This window comes from Mesoplodon mirus, assembly GCF_964341445.2.
Source record: "Mesoplodon mirus genome assembly, chromosome: 7".
Classification (NCBI taxonomy): Eukaryota; Metazoa; Chordata; class Mammalia; order Artiodactyla; family Ziphiidae; genus Mesoplodon; species Mesoplodon mirus.
The window spans coordinates 85,309,692-85,327,509 of record NC_138983.1 but is presented as its reverse complement, the minus strand read 5'-3'; positions in this window follow the sequence as shown (position 1 = coordinate 85,327,509).

The window sequence follows — 17,818 nt, the reverse complement described above, 5'->3', positions numbered from 1 at the left end:
TAAGAATCCGCCTGCCAGTGCAGGGGACACGGGTTCGAGCCCTAGTCCAGGAAGAACCCACATGCCGCAGAGCAACTAAGCCTGTGCGTCACGACTACTGAGCCTACGCTCTAGAACCCACGTGCCACAACTCCTGAAGCCTGCGCGCCTAGAGCCTGTGCTCCGCAATAAGAGAAGCCACCGCACCGCAACGAAGAGTAGCCCCCCGCTCGACGCAACTGGAGAAAGCTGGCGAGCAGCAACGAAGACCCAATGCGGCCAAAAATAAATTTATAAAACAAAAAACCCTACGAGGAAAGAACAATCACTAACTCCATGTTATTTTACAGATGAGGGAAACAGAGGCAGAGAAGTAGAGTAAGTAGAGCAGCACAGCCAAGGTCACACCACTAAGTAGCAGAGCCACACTGTGGACTCAGGAAGCTGGCTGCCATTCCTGCTCACGGAGGTGGTAGTCTTCCCTTCACCAAGGTCACTGAAGTAAAATGAACACTGATAAACTATCTTAGGAGTTTTAGGAACTAAGACACTTCGGTCCTTGAAGTGGGGACACTGCTTGCAATAGGCAGAATTCTGACAGAGCCCCCAAGATGACCACTTATTGAAGTACACAAACCTTCCACTTATCCAATCAAACTCTAAATGTAGGTGCTGTAGTGAAGGGATTTTGCACATGGAATTAAGGTTCAAAATCAATTGATCTTTTAAGATAGGGAGATTATTTTAGGTGGATGTGGCCTACTCAGGCACCCCATGAAAAGGACCTGAACTCTTCCTGAATTGAAGTACAAAAGGGACAAGAGGGAGACTCTCCATTGCTGGCTCTGAAGAAGTCCAATGCTGCGGCAGGGAAGGCAAGCGAGAGGCCTCTAGGAGCTGAAACACTCCCCCGACTGACAGCCAGCAAGGAAATGGGGACCTCTGTCCTGCAACTGCAGAATCTGAATTATGCCAACAAGCCAGAAGAAGCCTGTAGGCATTCTTTCCCAGAGCCTCTGGACGCTAACACAGCCAGACTGACATCTTGATTTCAGCTCTGTGGCCCACACAAACTATGGTGAACATCCAACGTTTGGGGCTCAATATCTTACACTTAAATTTCACGTGCTTTAACACTCTCAGGAGGGAACCCACAAGTTCCTGTGTGTATCTGAGCAGGAAGCCCAGTCACGCTGTGCCTGGACTTCTGACCTACAGAACTCTGAGCTAGTCAAATAGGTATTGTTTTCAGTCAGTAAGAGTGTAGTAAAAGAATTAATATTCTACTCAACCTCCAGGTTCGTGAGCAAAATAAATGATTGTCATTGTTTTAGGCCACTGTTTTGGGGTGGTTTCTTATGCAGTGATAAACAATCATAATACCTATACTTATGAAAACAGTAAGGTATATTTATACATGTTAACTGCTTTGAACAATCACTTAAAGAATGAGGAACTCTATTACCTGTCATCATTGGGAGAGGAGCTGGTATCACTGTCTGGACAGTAGCTTTTGGTACCTAACAACAATCCTACATCAGGAGTTTACCCTAAGGAAATCAAAGATGTGGGCAAAGATTTATCTACCAACATGATGTCATAAGATTGTTGATAACCAAACCCTAGAAGAAAGCTAAGAGCCTCCGAATTGGGACTGGTTTAAATAAAAACAGCTCATCGTCTGAAGGAATGCGCTATGAAGCCACTAAGAATGACAAGAGGTCTCAACCAGAGTTCATGAATGGGCTTCAGGAGTGCTACATTCAAAATATATCTGTGCGTTTTTCCTGGGAGATGATGCATAAGCTTAATCAAATTCTCTGATGTAGAAGAGTAGTTAGTGACATGGCAAAATATTTCGGATACTTTTTTAAGACAAAAGAGCAGATTAGGTGTGTGTACATGCAGAGGTGGCTTTTATTTCCTTCAAGAAGTTGTTCATTGTTTTCAAACATTTGCTCAATGAACATATATTTTGATATTCAGAACATGTTTAAAAAATTGAGAGTCTAAGAACTTCAAATTCTTTAATGTTTCATTACTAAAGCCAGTCAAGTTTTCAATGGGGAAAAAGGGAAAAAAATTGCAAAATTCCTCTACTTTTAATATAATGGTTTAATCAATCTTCTAAAACTGATTTCAAAGAAATTCTAAACAAATAAACAAAAAAACAAAAAACCCTCAGCACGGTCAGAGGAAGCTACACTAAAATTCCTGACTGGTTCTAAATAGCACATCAAATTGCAATTACATGCAACAGTTTCTCCCTCTAATGGAGGGAATTAGAACACAGTGTTCAATTTTTGTGAAAAAGTGTACCCTCCTCCTACAAAGTATTCAGAATTCATGTCCCTTACATGGAAATATGGAACCAAAAAAGTTAGAAAGTAAAATTGCTTGATATTCTATTACTTAAGTAAGACTAATGATAAGGCTTTGGAATAATTTTCCTTCCTGCCATCTGCTCTCCATTCCACCCTTCTGTACACCGGCTAGGGTGATTTTTCTGGGACAAAGCTCCCATCATATTGGATATCAAATTTTATGTTCAACTTTTCTCCATTTAACATTGAAATCAAGCATTTCTCATATAATCAGGGGATTCATAACCTTGATTTTTTTGTGCGGGCTACAAAATATTCCACTGAGTGGGTTTACTGGTTAACCATTTTACACATTTAAATTCTTTCCAACTTTTCAGTATTATCAGACAAAATAACCGTTTTTATGCATGAAGGCCTTTTTCCATATTGAGAATTACATTCTTACAATAAATCCATAAAAATGAGTTTGAGATCAAAGCAAATGAACATTTTTAAGGCTCTGAGGTACCTACGTCCAGACTTCTTTCCAAAAGATTTCTGAGATTTTACACTGCCATCAGCGATGTATCACTTGGTATATAACCTCTACTATAACTGTTGGCTTACTTCCTCACTTAGAGTGCAAGTTATTTGAAGATAGGGGGTGTATTTTATTAAGTGTTTATCCCCAGCACCTGTGCCTAGCACAACGTAGACGGTCAATAAATAATTGCTTAATAAGGAGAATCCCTGCCACACACGTACATATAAGATGTACGTGTGTGAAAGACAGACTGTGTGTTTTTCTCTAACTGGATAGATGAAAACTTGTCATCTTCTTTAGTGTGCAATTTTTTTGCTTATAATTAGTCATTAAATTTCTCTTTTAGATTATATTGTAAATATTCAGATTCTCTGAGGCAAATGGGCCTGGCACTACCCATTAGCTACAGAACCTTGGACAAGTTCTATAACTCTAGGCCTCAACTTCCTCATCTATAAAATGGAGATAAGCTCCCATATTACAGAGCTCTTGTGAGAATTACATGAGTTAAAACACATATAAAATTAGAAGAGTGCTTCGTACATAGAATATGTGCAATTAATGCTGAATGAATGAACATGCGAATGCAAACAGTAGTGAAGGGCTTAAAATGAAACGGTCTCATCCCACTCCCACATCCAGCACTCAAGAAGCGACCGATTCTTTACGCAGTTTTTAATTGTAAAATACGATATGTGTACTGAGAAGTGCACAGAACAAAACTGTCAATGTGACAAATAAAAAGAGAATACTTACATAAGCACTACTCGAATCTGAAAGTATTGAGACTTGTCAGCATCGCAAAAACCCCCCATATCCTTTTCTCATCACAAGCTCCTTCCCTCTTCCCGGTTAAACACCAACCTCACTTCTTGACAGTCATTTCCTTTAACCTGCATGCATCCCTAACAAAAGAGTTTAGTTGTGTCAACATCTAACTTTATGTACAGGATCATAGTATATGAAGTCTTTTCTATCTTATTTCTTTCTCTCAACATTGGTTTAAAAAATTCATCCACATTGCTGCCTGTAGCTCTAGTTCATTCAGTTTTATTGCTGGATAGTTTTCCCACTGTACAAATACACATCATTTATTTAATTTTTGACTCTTAATGGACATTTGGTTTGTTTTCAGTTTGTGCTAATGCAAATCATGGACAGGAATCCTGCTGTACCCGTTATTCTGGTGCATTTACACAGGGCGGGGGTGAGGGCTGCTGGCTCACAGGCTATTTATATACCTTCAGTTGACGGAGAGGGCTAAATGCTTTCCAAAGTAGTTGTGTCGGTTTATACTCCAGTATAAACAGGGTAGAAGATTCCCATAGTACTTCAGGTCTACAATACCTGATACTACCAGACTTTTTATTTATGTATTTGTCAATCTGATTGACATGTAGTTTCCTTGGTTTTGACTCACTTTTCACTTATTACTTAATGAAGTTGTACACTTTTCTGTGTTTACTGGCTGTATGGATTTCCTTTTTTATGAGGTTTACGTCAAATATTGTTATTTTTTATTATTTTATTATTATTATTTACTTTTGGCTGTATTGGGTCTTCGTTGCTGCGTGCAGGTTTTCTCTAGTTACAGCGAGCGGGGGCTACTCTTCATTGCGGTGGCTTCTCTTGTTATGAAGCACAGGATCTAGGCGCGCCAGGCTTCAGTAGTTGTGGCACATGGGCTCAGTAGTTGTGGCTCACGGGCTCTAGAGCACAGGCTCCGTAGTTCTGGTGCACGGGCTTCGCTGCTCCGTGGCATGTGGGATCTTCCCAGACCAGGGCTCGAACCCATGTCCCCTGCCTTGGGAGGCAGTTTCTTAACCACTGCGCCACCTGGGAGATCCAACTATTGTTATTTTGAATTCTTCTCCATTTCCAAGTAATACTCTTCCATGACTATTTTCTCACTAAATTGGAGGCATTATCTGTTCACTTTCTAACTTACTAATAAGTAAGGGTTTAGTTCCTCTACACTCTTTCCTATGTCCACACTGCTCAGTAAAGTTATGTCATAATGAGTTATTCCACTGCTCATGATCTCTTTGACTTGTAGTCATATACTTAAAAACCTACATTGTTGATCAACTAGAAACTCTCTCAACGTCACGCTTTGTAAAATGAGGACATTCATACCATCTTCCCTTTTTTCTACCTCCTGTCTACCTTCCAAACCTAGCTGTTACGTTGTCAAAGTTGAAATTTATATTCTGTTCTATGTGCAGTTAAGTCTTCTGTTATTTGAGAGTCAGTACGGAGTAAGGTTTAAGAGAACAGGCGGAGAGCCTAAACTCAAAGCCTCGATCCAACCTTAAATTAGGTACAGCCTGGGCAAGTTCCTTCCCTGTCTTAGCTTCCTGTTCTCAAAAGTGGGAATGATATTAGCACCAACCTCATAAGGCTATTCAGAGGATTAAATGAGTTAATATATGCAAAAACACTTAGAGCCTAATATATACTAAGTACATACCAGTACACAATACATTTCAGTACATACCAAGTTAATACTCATACATACTAAGTATAGTTTACTTTAGTTATTTGTGATTACATGCACGTTGACAATAAAAGCTGCAAACCAAGACAGTATTGCCATTATTACAATGAAATTAATATTGCCCACTGCAGATGTACTGTGTCTCTGTGTATAGACTACACCTCGTTCCATACTGTGCCAGTGTCACTGCCCTTGTGCAGGGTGACCACATACCCCAAGCCGCCTTGGGCTGTTCCAGTTTATACCTGTTGTCCTGATGTTACAGCATTAGAGTGCCTCCTTACACTATTGAAGTGTAAGGAGTTTGGACAAGTTCCGGTTTGGACAACAAATTAGATACGTGGTCATTACCCCTGTGTGTCACTGAAAAGGGGGACATCTATAGTGTCAAGCTGAAGTGGATTCTTCCCCTTCCTCATCAATAGTAGGTTAAAAATCAACCATAGTTCAGTGTGCTTCAGGTTTATGTCCGTATAGCCTTTTCTCCTCTGGAGTTCAAGTTCCTTCTCCTCTTCCTCTCCCTCCTCCCTTCCAACAGTGCCTAACACCTAGTAAGTACGATATGCCTCAAGGTGTTTCTAAGCTCTCAATCACACAATCAATAGAAGCCTCTCCACTCTAGACTAGCTGCAATCTGCACTGAATCCCCTATTACCTTCCTTCTTGGTTTATTGCCTCATTTTGCTGGATTATGTCTATAAATAGCTTAAGGTGTAGCACAGGAGGTCAATTCTTCAAATTTCTTTCTGTACAAAATATCTTCTTCAGCCTCCACGTATGACTGATAGTTTGGCTGGATACAAACCCCTAGGGTGAAAATTATGTGCCTGAAAAACTTTGGAGGTATCTTTCTAATGCCTTCCAGGATCCATGGTGCTCATGACAAGTATGATAAAGTCAGATTTTAACCTTTTTTTTTAGGTGACCAGTATTTTTCTCTCTGGAATGGATGTATCCTCTCAGTATTTTATTCTATTTTAATTTATTTTTTCAGTATTTGAAAGTTTCACAATGAAGGGTGCCTAGGTATGAGTCTATTCTTGCTCATCTTGCATAACTATTTTCAATCTGAGGCCTGATGTCTACTTTCAGCTGTGGGGAATTTTGTTGCCCTTTGACAGCTTCCCTCCATTTTTTTTCTGGGTCTGGACTTTCTAATAGTAACATGTGGGATCTCCCAGATGCAGCCTCTCTAACATATTTCTATCACATTTTCCATTGTGTCTTTCTTTTTTATATACTGAGAAATTTTTTAAATTCCTACTGAATTTATTTCAGCAACCATATTTGCATTTCCAGGAGACCCCTCTTGCTTTCTGACCATTCTCCTTTTCATTAATACCCTAGTCTTATTTTATAGTTGCTAGCTCTTTTTAAACCTCTCTCGGGATACTAATTAGGGTTTTTTCTTAAATTATTCTGTTCCCTAAATTGTCCCTGGTCCTACTAGGATATGTTTGCACTCTTTCCCCCTCTCTCATATTGTAAGCTTTACTCAACTAACAGGCAAAAGACAGTTATTTTCTATTTAAGAATGAGCGCAGAAAGCTCCCTGAAGTCAACGATTGATTGGCTTCTTATGCAGGAAGAAGCGGGGAGTAACTGTAACAGGATCTCCCCCAAACACAATTTTCGAGGGTGTAAAAACTCACAGTAGCTGCCCCAGTTCTCGCCAGTTTCACTGTTTTCAAAATGAAATCATCTCATTTCAGGAGGGTGAGGGCGGGGCTGGGAGTCCACTCCTCCAAACACATCCCTTCAATGAGCTCCCCTATTTGTCACACTTTTAACTAACTCCACCCTCTCTCCTACATGCGCACCTGAGCATGGGGCTACTTTTTCAGATGGGGTCAGAATCCTCCTCAGTTGCTCGTGGTCCCTGTGCATATTCTAGGTGATGCTTTTCCTCTGTTCTACTGCTTCAGTTTCACACTCTTCCACCTGTCTTCTCTCTTTCAAAACTATGTTGAAATCTCTTGATTGTTGTGGGCATATATACTTAAACACTTTGATACCATCATTGTAGTGTCTTGTCAAAACAGAGAAGAGCTAAAAGGGTTCTCAGTGTATTCTGAATCTGCTATTCTGTGGTCCCAGTGTTTAAACTTCTTGGACTTCCCCACTGTCTATTACTGCTTTTACAAATACAATCTCGTGGTCTATTCGTGAAGGAAATGAATACACCACATCTAAAATAACAAGGAATGCGGGTTAGATGCTCTAGGGTCTTGTCATACTCTGCCATTTACTAATAAACCACTTACGTTCTACAAATTGTAGGTGCTCATTTATAAAACGAAAGGGAGTAACTCCACTTGAACTATAGATTTCTCCTACTCTAACATTTCATAATTTTCTAAGTTCTTTTCTTAAAATTTCTCTATATTATCATTAATTTTAATTAAAAAATAAAAATCTAACTTTCTCTTTTGAAAATCAAAGAGTAATTCCCGTAGTCCTACAATAATGGGATAATCAGTTCTGAAACCTGTCAAGTGTCATGTTTCATATGAAGAGAAAGTCATATTAAATAATTTTTAAAAATTAAACATGGACTTTGTAGCACAAAGACAAGGTCCCCCCAAATGGTGTTCCTTTATTTACTAGAAATGTTCAGCTCTGCATTAAAGTTGAAATAAAATAAATATATTAATTTTGAGGTGCAAAAATTTCTTATAAAAATCAATTTTTCTTTTCTGCCCATACAAACAAAAGTATGGAATGACATTAGAGGTCAGGTATATTTGGTAATAGAATGTAGCTTCTTGATATTTTTGATTTTAGGAAAGGAGAATATCAACATCAAAACTTTTTTCAACTTTACTTTTATTTAAAATGAGGCCATATTTTCCTCTTATAAAAAGAGAGTTCAACTAGAAATGTCAATTTTCTCATCTGTAAAACAAGAGCACTGAATCAGCTGACTGTATTCATTCAGAACTCAATTTCCTTATCTTATGATCACTAAGCTTCTCCCTAAATCTAATATACTAAGGTTCTAAGGAAAGGAAAATATATTACTAACGACATGTTTTGATTTTAGTTCCTTAGAGTTCAAATGTCCACCATTCACCTTGGTCTAAGCTTAAGGAACCATTCAAGGGGATACAATGCAGGTGGGAGGAGAAAACAGAACCCTCACACAAGCTGTGCAGTGTTGCAATCAGCCTTCCGTTTGAAAAATAATCTTCTCTATAGCTTTAAAGTGATAACTTTGTACCTGCAATGCTTCTTGTTTCAAACGGATTTTCTCTGGCTCCTCCTGAACACGTTCTGAGGAATCATCGACCTCTTCGATTTCTGAGGAGGAAGGACTCTCTACTGTCACAGTCACAGGAAATTCTGATGGACCTGAGTGTCACAAGAAGAAGATAGGAAACCACAGAGTTGTTACACTAAAGTGCAAAGAAAGAAGACAAGATTGTATAAAAGACAACACAAGCCAGATACCAAATATCCAAATATTAGAGGACATTTAACAAAAGTGATCTGAGGTATCATTATTTATAAATGTCTCTCACTGCTCTTTAGTGTAAAACAGGCAATGACTAAGTAAAAGTACAGGAACTTATTTTTGCTATGTTACTGTACAGACCTCTGTTGTACGTGGTTAGGATTAGTAATGGGAATTGCCCATATTATTTTATTAAGTTTCTTTCACAGAAGCCAAGTGAAGATCCAAGGTAAACATTTCTTCTCAGATCAACTTTATACTGCAAATGAAAAATTTATTCTTCACCATCAGACAAAACCAGTCTGGAAGAAAATGTAGTTTTTCAGAGGAAAATACATCAGTAAAGGGACTGATGAATAATCAGGAAGTCAACATATCTAAGCTGTGAATAACAGACATTAGAATTTTAAAAGATAAATCACATACACACACACAACTAAAACTGACCCATCAAAAACTTCATCTTCTCACCACCCTTAAGCCAAAACTAGGGCAACGATTCTCCCAGCAAGCTTCACTGCCACTGCAGTGTTGTTCAAGAGGACATTTCCAAACATTTAAAACTGACCTGGCCACAACCCCATAAAAGTCTACACATCATAAAGAACTGTGCTGGGATTATATAACCACGCAGAAGACAAGTCACTAGGACATCATGTTGACAACAAGCAGCAAACCCTGCAGCCTAGGAAAACCCTAACAGGAGAACGAGGTGCACACCCCTCTCTCCGGGAACGCAAGGCCAGGACTGACACCCAAGATGCTCTTCTCTCAACCTCAGCAGTGGTGCCTTTCACAGAGCAACTAGGCAGTCTCCCAAGACCACTGGGAAGGAGAATCTGATACTGACAGTATTCGCTTGCCACGAGGCCATAAGCGAGGGAACGTGTGTGGCCTTGTTGAGAGAGCAGAGGTTTGGGAGGTGTTGCTTTATATTGGCTTTCAGATCAGGAATTTGTACATATAGCCCGCAAACAACGTTTCTTGAAAACATGTGAACATTCTTGAGTATGACAGCTCCATGTGAGGGGTCAGAAATGGCAGTCAAGTTCGTCTCACTGGGTAACAGCTGATTTGCGGACTGGAAAACAGGATTCCTTGTTTACAGACATCACCACAAGGCTGCCCGTTGTGCGCCAAATCCACACAACTACACAGTTGCCTTGGGAGAGCGACCAAACATGTTTTACATGGATTTATTTCAGAGAGGGAAATGCTTCTTGTAAGGCTCTGTCAGTTTAAAAAGCAAGAAGAATGACCATCCACCTTTCCCAATTCAAGCCCTATATATCATAAATGTGATAGCTACACACCAGCAACTGATTACCTACATCACAAGCTTTGATGAATGGAAAGCCCCTAAAAAGATATCAACAAGACGAAGTTAGATCTTCATGTAAATACATCACCAGTTAAACCCAGTTAATACAACTATTTAGTATTATGTACAGTATCCATACAGAATTGTGTATAAAAATAAATAAGCTCAAAAGAAGGACCTGGAAGGTTCTGCTATGGAGAAAACTGAACAGCATTAAGCCGACTGGCTTGGTAATAACTCTCTGAACGGCTGAGAGCCCCCTTCAGTTCCTATGTTCAGGATGGTTGAGATTTCAGTCTCACTTCTTTAAATGGTGATATTAATTGTTCTCTAATTTACCACGCTGTGTAACGAGGATGGACCTGAGATTAAGTGTCTCAGGAAGAAGATAGGAAACCACAGAGTTGTTAAACTCAAGTGCAAACACTGGGGATTCAACACTATAGTTTAGGCAACAGCAATTCACATCACCATTTGGTCATATTCTTTCTACAAAACAAAAGCTGCACTCACATGTATGAAAAGACAAAAATTAACTGCCATCTGTATCAATATGTTAATGTGCTTCAATCACATATGTTTTCATGAAAGTTTAAACATCAAATCACCTTTAAGATCTTGACCATGTGATCTGTTCCCTGCCATGTCAGATTATACCCTGTGAAGTTTACTGCCTTAACAGTGATAGAGTTCTTTATACCTTGACAAGTAACTAAAAGGAAAAAAAACACACACACACAATAAGATGAAGAGCCTATACATTTGTCAATCTTGACTTATTTGCTTTTCTTGAGTCAATTGGAGGTTTATAGCCACATTCTTAAAATCATTAACTACAATCTTCCCAAACACGTAATTGATGAACTGATGCATCCTAAAACTCATCAGTAACAAAGTGTTATTCCAGTTTACAGAAACAGTTTAATTCTATTTAGGTACGAAAACTGAATACACTAAATACTGCAAACTTTATTCCCAACCACTCAGTAAAGTACTACATACGTTTGAGACAAAGGAAAAAAAAAGAAAAACCTAAAAAGCATAAGACTCCTCCGATTTTCATTTCCAATGATACATGCCAATCTTGATGATCAATCAGCGATTTAAATGTCAACTATAAACCCAGTATTTTATTAGCTGCTATGCAGTATACTAGAGCAATAGAAGAGAGAGGACCTCAAACTCTCTGTTCCCTCAGATTGAAAGGCAGGCTTCCTGACCCCTCCAGACCACTACTGGACACAGGGAAGGCACACTAATCTTTCAGGACCCTAATCAAGAGTCACCTGCTTTGTGATTACTTCCATGACACACCCGCACCAACACCACTGAGTTTGCTGCTCCTACGGGACGTTACATATGTTTCTTATTTTAACACATACCACGGTGCATCATAATTATGATTGCAGATAGATGTTCTAACAATTGAAAGAGAATGATGACTTTTTTGCTCTTCATCTTGCTATTTCCCTTCCCATAATACTTCTTGAAGAGAAACCATAAAAATATAAACAAACAGAGAAAACAGAAAATATACAAAACATGTAGTTTGTGGCTTAACACAAACTTAAGTAAGATTAATTCTGACAGTATCCAGCATGACAAACTTCCATGGTACAAATGAGAATGGACCAAGGTTTGAGCAGGTACAGGAGACAATCCAGACCTGAACACTACCAACAAAAGGTAGACAGGAAAAGGTAGACAGACATGGTGTGTAGGAAATCACGAGACCAGTCTGATGGGAAGACACTTAAGACTGAAACCCACTTTCTAAACCTCCATCCCCAACTGGACAATTCACAAGACACAGGTGCACCAAAGAAGCCAATTATTCAATCCCTTTAATGGGGAGGAACAGTTTAAACTTTTACTGGTTTAGTTAGCCCCAAAAGCAACTGTCAAATGTTGGCAGGACACAATGAAGGCTCACGTTTGTTAACATAGTGAAGTCTCTCTCTCACACAACTAGCCCACTTGGCTCCATGTTCCTTAGAGCACCTGACGCACATACACAGCATTTATGAGCTTTACACAACTGAAAGGTCACATTTTTATTTCTTATCGCAGGAACACGACTTCTGTAAACTCTTTTTCTGTCACAACCTAAAGCAAAATTATTGTAAAATGAGTGATTTAAACCATACATCTTATCATCATTAAAAAGTATCTAAATAAAAACAAAAGCATCTGCTCTGGGCTAAGGATTAGAAACGACTCCTGCCCTTAAAGCCTTCATTAAGGAGGAAGATCTATAAACTCAAAATTTCAATCACATGAGATAAATAAACGTAACCTTTATGCACAGAGCTTCCTATGGAGGCAAAAGTTGTATCTAAGTGACGGCTTCATGATAACCCTGAAGTACAGTCTAGAAAGATGAGGCTATGCAGAGGTGGAGTAGGAGGTGCATTAGCTGCAGAGGGAACATGTGTGAAAAGACACTCAAGCCTGACTCCTGCTGGGCACTGTAAATGCTGCAGGTGGGGATGACTAAAGGCCAGGGGTCCAAGTGTGAGAAGAGACAGAAATGAAAATAGAGATGTTGGTCCAAGCAAGCCTGGGAGAGAGCATGGCTTGTATCCCACAGGTGGTGAGACTTGGGGCTACCACTAGCTAAGAAAAAGGCTCTCTGCTGATTAGAAAAAGGCTCCCCGCTGCTGAAGGACCGACTAGATAAAGGGAGTGATCACAAAAAGCTCCCCTTCCTCAGGGCAAAGAGCCCTATAAGGCTTGGCCGAGCACAGTTCATATTACACGCCTCCGTGCAGAGTACACGCTGGGCGGCTAGTATGCACTAACTCTGTGTGGGCAAGCCATTAGCAGCATTATTTTAAGCACATCTTTTTCTGTTAGAAGATCACTTAACCCGAGGAGGCAGATGAACTTAGAGGAACTGAACCCAGGGGCCGTGAAACCACCCAGGTGTTTCTGCCATAGTCTGGGCAAAATGTAATATGGATGAAGAAGCAAATTTAGGAGGAGGCCAAAATTTACAAGCTAGACCCACTGGATGCAAGACATAAAGAAAGTTCAGTGAAGGAACTCTGAAGAGAATGGGCTCTACAATAAATTTTTCTTACATTCAATGTCAAATATCAGGCAAAATTAAGTACAGTGGCCTTTAAGGTCCCTTCCAGCTCTAATTTCTTTTGATTTCTAACTTATTACTCTGGTTAAGTCAAGTCCCTTCAGAGGTACAGAACAGTTCTTATACCTGAATGGGACGCAAAGAATAATCTGACTTCTCTTCACCAGGGGAGGAGTTGAACTATCCTTGCAGAAGAGATAACAGATGGTGTGAACCCCAGATCCTAGAAAAGGGCCAGGCACACGATAAGTGTTCAGCTTTTCAAAATCAAATGAACAATCATTTCCTGTCCTAGATCTTTACACCCTTCCTCTGCTGGCTACTTTCTCACAGCTTATAAACATCCTCAAATATACCCACTTAAAAATCTCTCAGACCTATGATTCTTTGGATCTTCTTGTGGATAACCTAAGTCCCTACCATGCCTTCAAACACCTGTCCTCCCAAAAAGCCCAGATCTGTACCTTGGGTCCAGACCCGTCTACCAGGCCCCTCTAAAGCACTGAAGATGAAGTAAGATCCTCTCGCCACCCCCAATCCCTTCCTACTGGGCTCTGTATCTCTCAAAAAGATGCAGCTGTAAACTGTCACCCACGCTTGCTGCCCTCCCTTTTCTAACGGTCACCAGGCCCTACCCATTCTCTCTCAGATCTGCAAAACCCAGTCCCACCTTTCATAACTTCAGTGGGACCCTCAGATTACAATTCACCCTGCACCAAATCAACTGCCTCCCACATGGAGGTCCGAGTGAGCCTCTAAACCACAAGTTCATCTCACTGTTCTTTGGTGTTTCCCACAGCCTTCAGGATAAACATGCAAACTTCTGACAGGACAAACAAGGCCCCCTTCTCTTGGGCCCCACTAAGTTTCCAGTATCAACTCTCATTTCTTTCCCAAACCCTGAGTTCCAGTCCTGTACAGTAGTTTTGCCATATTTTCTTATATTTCTCAAACTTCAACACACACTGCTCTCTCCTGCCACCCCAGGAGCTTCTCATATCCTTAGAAAGGATGGCACCTCCTCCAAAAATCCTACCCTGAACTTTCCCTTCCAAGATTCTGTGCTCTATAGCACCAGAACTCACTTCTTCCAGAGCACTGACTACTGTGCTTGTGTTTACTTGCTGCCCAGTAGAAGGGGAGATTACCTAGGGCAGAAGCATCGTCTCCAGCAGCCCTTGGTTCTGACAACTCATTCAAGTGCCAGGCTACTTTACACACATAACCTGCTTAATTAATTCTAAGAACCCACAGAAAGAGTGGTTATTAATGTCATTTTACAAGTGTGGGGATTGTAGTGCAAAAGAAACCTGCCCAGGCCACAGACAGCATAAGCCCTGGAATTCAAACCCTAGGCTGCCTTCACACCAGTGCTCTTTCCACTATATGATACGACTACTGAAAAACAGATTTTTTCTTTCCTGAGCCCTCTTTTAATGGAAAGGAAATGAAGCTGGGATATATCCATTTCCTAATCGCTTTGGTGTGTACCAGGCAAAGTCATTCAACAGACCAGGTAACATCTGTGCAACAATTAACGATGCTCCAAACTGTGCTAAGTGTTCTACTTTGTACAGTCTAGAAGCATTAACACAGTGCATCCTTGTAACCGCCACAGAGACTGGGTCCTGTTAAGCCCACGCTACAGATGACAACACTGAGACCTTGAAGCCTTAAGGCACTCGGCCGGGGTCACCGAGCTGGCAGGAGTCCTAGGCCGCACGCCCCGTCTAGTGCACGCACACCCGGTCACTGAGCGCTAGATCTAGTGCCCACCCTCCACCCTGCACCATTTAAAACCCCGCTTCTCAGCGCCCACACGAGGGGCCCTGGAAGCGGGAAGTACAAACCTGTCTCGACAAGCCGTGGCTGGAAGAAGCTCTGGATACAGATCAGGGGCAGCGGGTGCTCAGGAGCGGCGCCCAGTGCACCCCGCGGAGGCGGTCGGCCTTAAGTCCAGCAGGCCCTCCTGTAGGGAAGCGCGCACGGAGGGCAGAGGCACCGAGTCCTGCAGCGCGCACAGGTCCTCAGAGCGCGGAAAGATATCAGCCACGCTGTCCCGGCGCAGCTTCACCAAGGGATCATGGCCCGAGAGCGGCCTCGGGGACGCTGGCTGCGGACACGATGCCCACACCCGCCTGGGGGCCCCGGCTCGCCTCCTGGCCCCTCGGGCGCCCACCGCCCGGCGGCTGCGGCCCCGCAGCGTGCGCAGGACCGGCGTCGCAGCCAGAAGACATAGGGCCACGGGCCTCAGCTACGCCAAACCACCCCCCCCGCCATGCCGCGCTCCGGACACCCCGCAGGGCCTGGTGCTGGCGCACGCATCTACGCCCTCCACGCCGCGGGGCTGCCGTTTAAGTCAGCGGGCGGGACCGTGGGGGCGGGGCTCGAGGACGTCAGCACGCTCGCCGTGCGTGGCGTCCGCATGCAGCCTGTCTCCCATGGTGACGCGGCCTGAAGAGCAGGGGCTTGAGCTCTGAGACTAAGGCAGCGCGAAACGTTGGAGGTGTGGAGACTTTGGGGTTTCCAAAAAGCGTTTGCTGACTCATCCAAACAAAAGTGAGACCTGGTTGTATCAACGCATTTGAAAAGTAAACTCCCGTAAGTGTCTGTGCTCCCCCCGCCCAGGAGAGAGCGTGTATTCCGTGAGGGACACACGAAAGGCTGAGTGAACGTCTGCCTGTGGTCCCTTACCTGGTGCACGGGTGTGTGAATTTATGCGGAGGGCTCTTAATTTCTGTCGTTTCTGCTAACCTGACACGGTAGTTGGCAAATGGTGACGTGTTCCATGCATTCAGGACATGATCGTGGTTACTAATAATCACTTTGTTTTGTACTGACAACTCCACAGAGAATTTACTACTGAATATCCACTTTACAGAAGAGAAAGTGAGGCGTAGGAAGTGAAGTGACCGAGTAAGAGTAAGGACTCAGACAACTGGTGTTAGTAAATGAACCCTGCAAGGAGGCCGTTAGCCTGCGGTGGCTCTAGTGATGCGGCCGCCTACGTAAAGCAACCAAAATCTAAGCCTGTCAACGCCTCAGGGTGACGCACACCGCTGAGGACAACCAGTCACAAACCACCAACTAGGCTTTAAAGCGATAGCAAGTCAGTCACTTCCTTGCTTTGCTTCTGCCCTTTGAAACTAAAAATCTCTGCAGCTCCTGTGGCTGGAGTGCTCCTCACCACTTCCGCTTTGGCGGTGCCTGAATTGAATCTAGTTTTGCTCACGTAAAGTCTTATTTTAAACATGCCTCAGTTTGTCTTTTAACATTGGCCGTAGAAGTTGGATTTGTGTCCAGTTTCTAGAACAGTGGTCGTCCTCTGGTCAGGCCTTAGGCGTTATGCATACAACGTTCCTCTTCTACCACCACCTGCTGGATGCCTCCACCCACTACCAGCTCCCGCGTATCAGATCCCCTAGATGTGGTCAGCAATGGCTTTCACATGCAGCGTGCTCACATTATAACATTGCAGACACTCCTCCGTCCTCCAGCCAGCGTGTGAACTGAAACATGACCATTCCTGTTGAAGAGCCTGCTGTGACCACTTTCCCAAACACAGCCACTCCCCAGCTGACCCTGGGTGACCACTCTTCTGAACTTGGTCTCCATCACTGCATGGATGTCTTTCTACTTAGGCTACATTTTTAAGTGTTCTTAAACCTCATAGAGTATTCTGCTATGTTTTCTCTTCTTACTTGCTTTTTTTAGTGTTATCTTTGCTAGGTTCATCCATGCTGACACGTAAAGATCTGGCTAGTTCATGTACTTTCCTCACTATGTAGGATCCCCGTGTAGGGAAATACAATAATTTATATGTGCATTTTCCTGTTGATGGACATTTAAATTGTTTCCAATTTTCAGTATGATTTCTGTTTTAAAAAATTTTTATATACTTTTTAAAGGTTACTTTACATTTACAGTTATTACAAAATATTGGCTCTATTCCCTGTGTTGTACAATACATGTTTGAGCCTATCGTACACCCACTAGTTTACATCTCTCACTTCTCCACCCCGTATTGCCCCCTCCTCCCCCTCCGCACTGGCAACCATTAGTTTGTTCTCTATATCTGTGACTCCCCTTCTTTTTGTTATATTCGGTAGATTGCTGTATTTTTTAGATTCCATATATAGGTGATATCCTACGGTGTTTGTTTTTGTTTGACTTATTTCACTTACCACAATGTCCTCCAATTCCATCTATGTTGCTGCAAATGGCAACATTTCTTTCTTTTTTAAGGCTGAGTAGATGCCATTGGTTATATGTACCGCATCTTCTTTATCCACTCATCACTTGATGACACTTAGGTTGCTTCCATATCTTGGTAATTGTAAACACTGATGCTCCGAACATTGGGGTGCATGTATCTTTTCAAATACATGTTTTTGAAAACACGTGTTTTTGTTCTTTTTGGATTTATACCCAGGAGTGGAGTTGTTAGGTCATATGGTAGTTCTATTTTTAGTTTTTGAGAACTCTCCATACTTTTGTCCACAGAGGCTGCACCAGTTTACATTCCTACCAAGAGTGTACCAGGATTCCGTTTTCTCTAAAAATTGTAAATTTTCTTCCTAGGGGTAATTGAGATGATAGTTGAATAATAACATAAGATCAGGCGAAGTC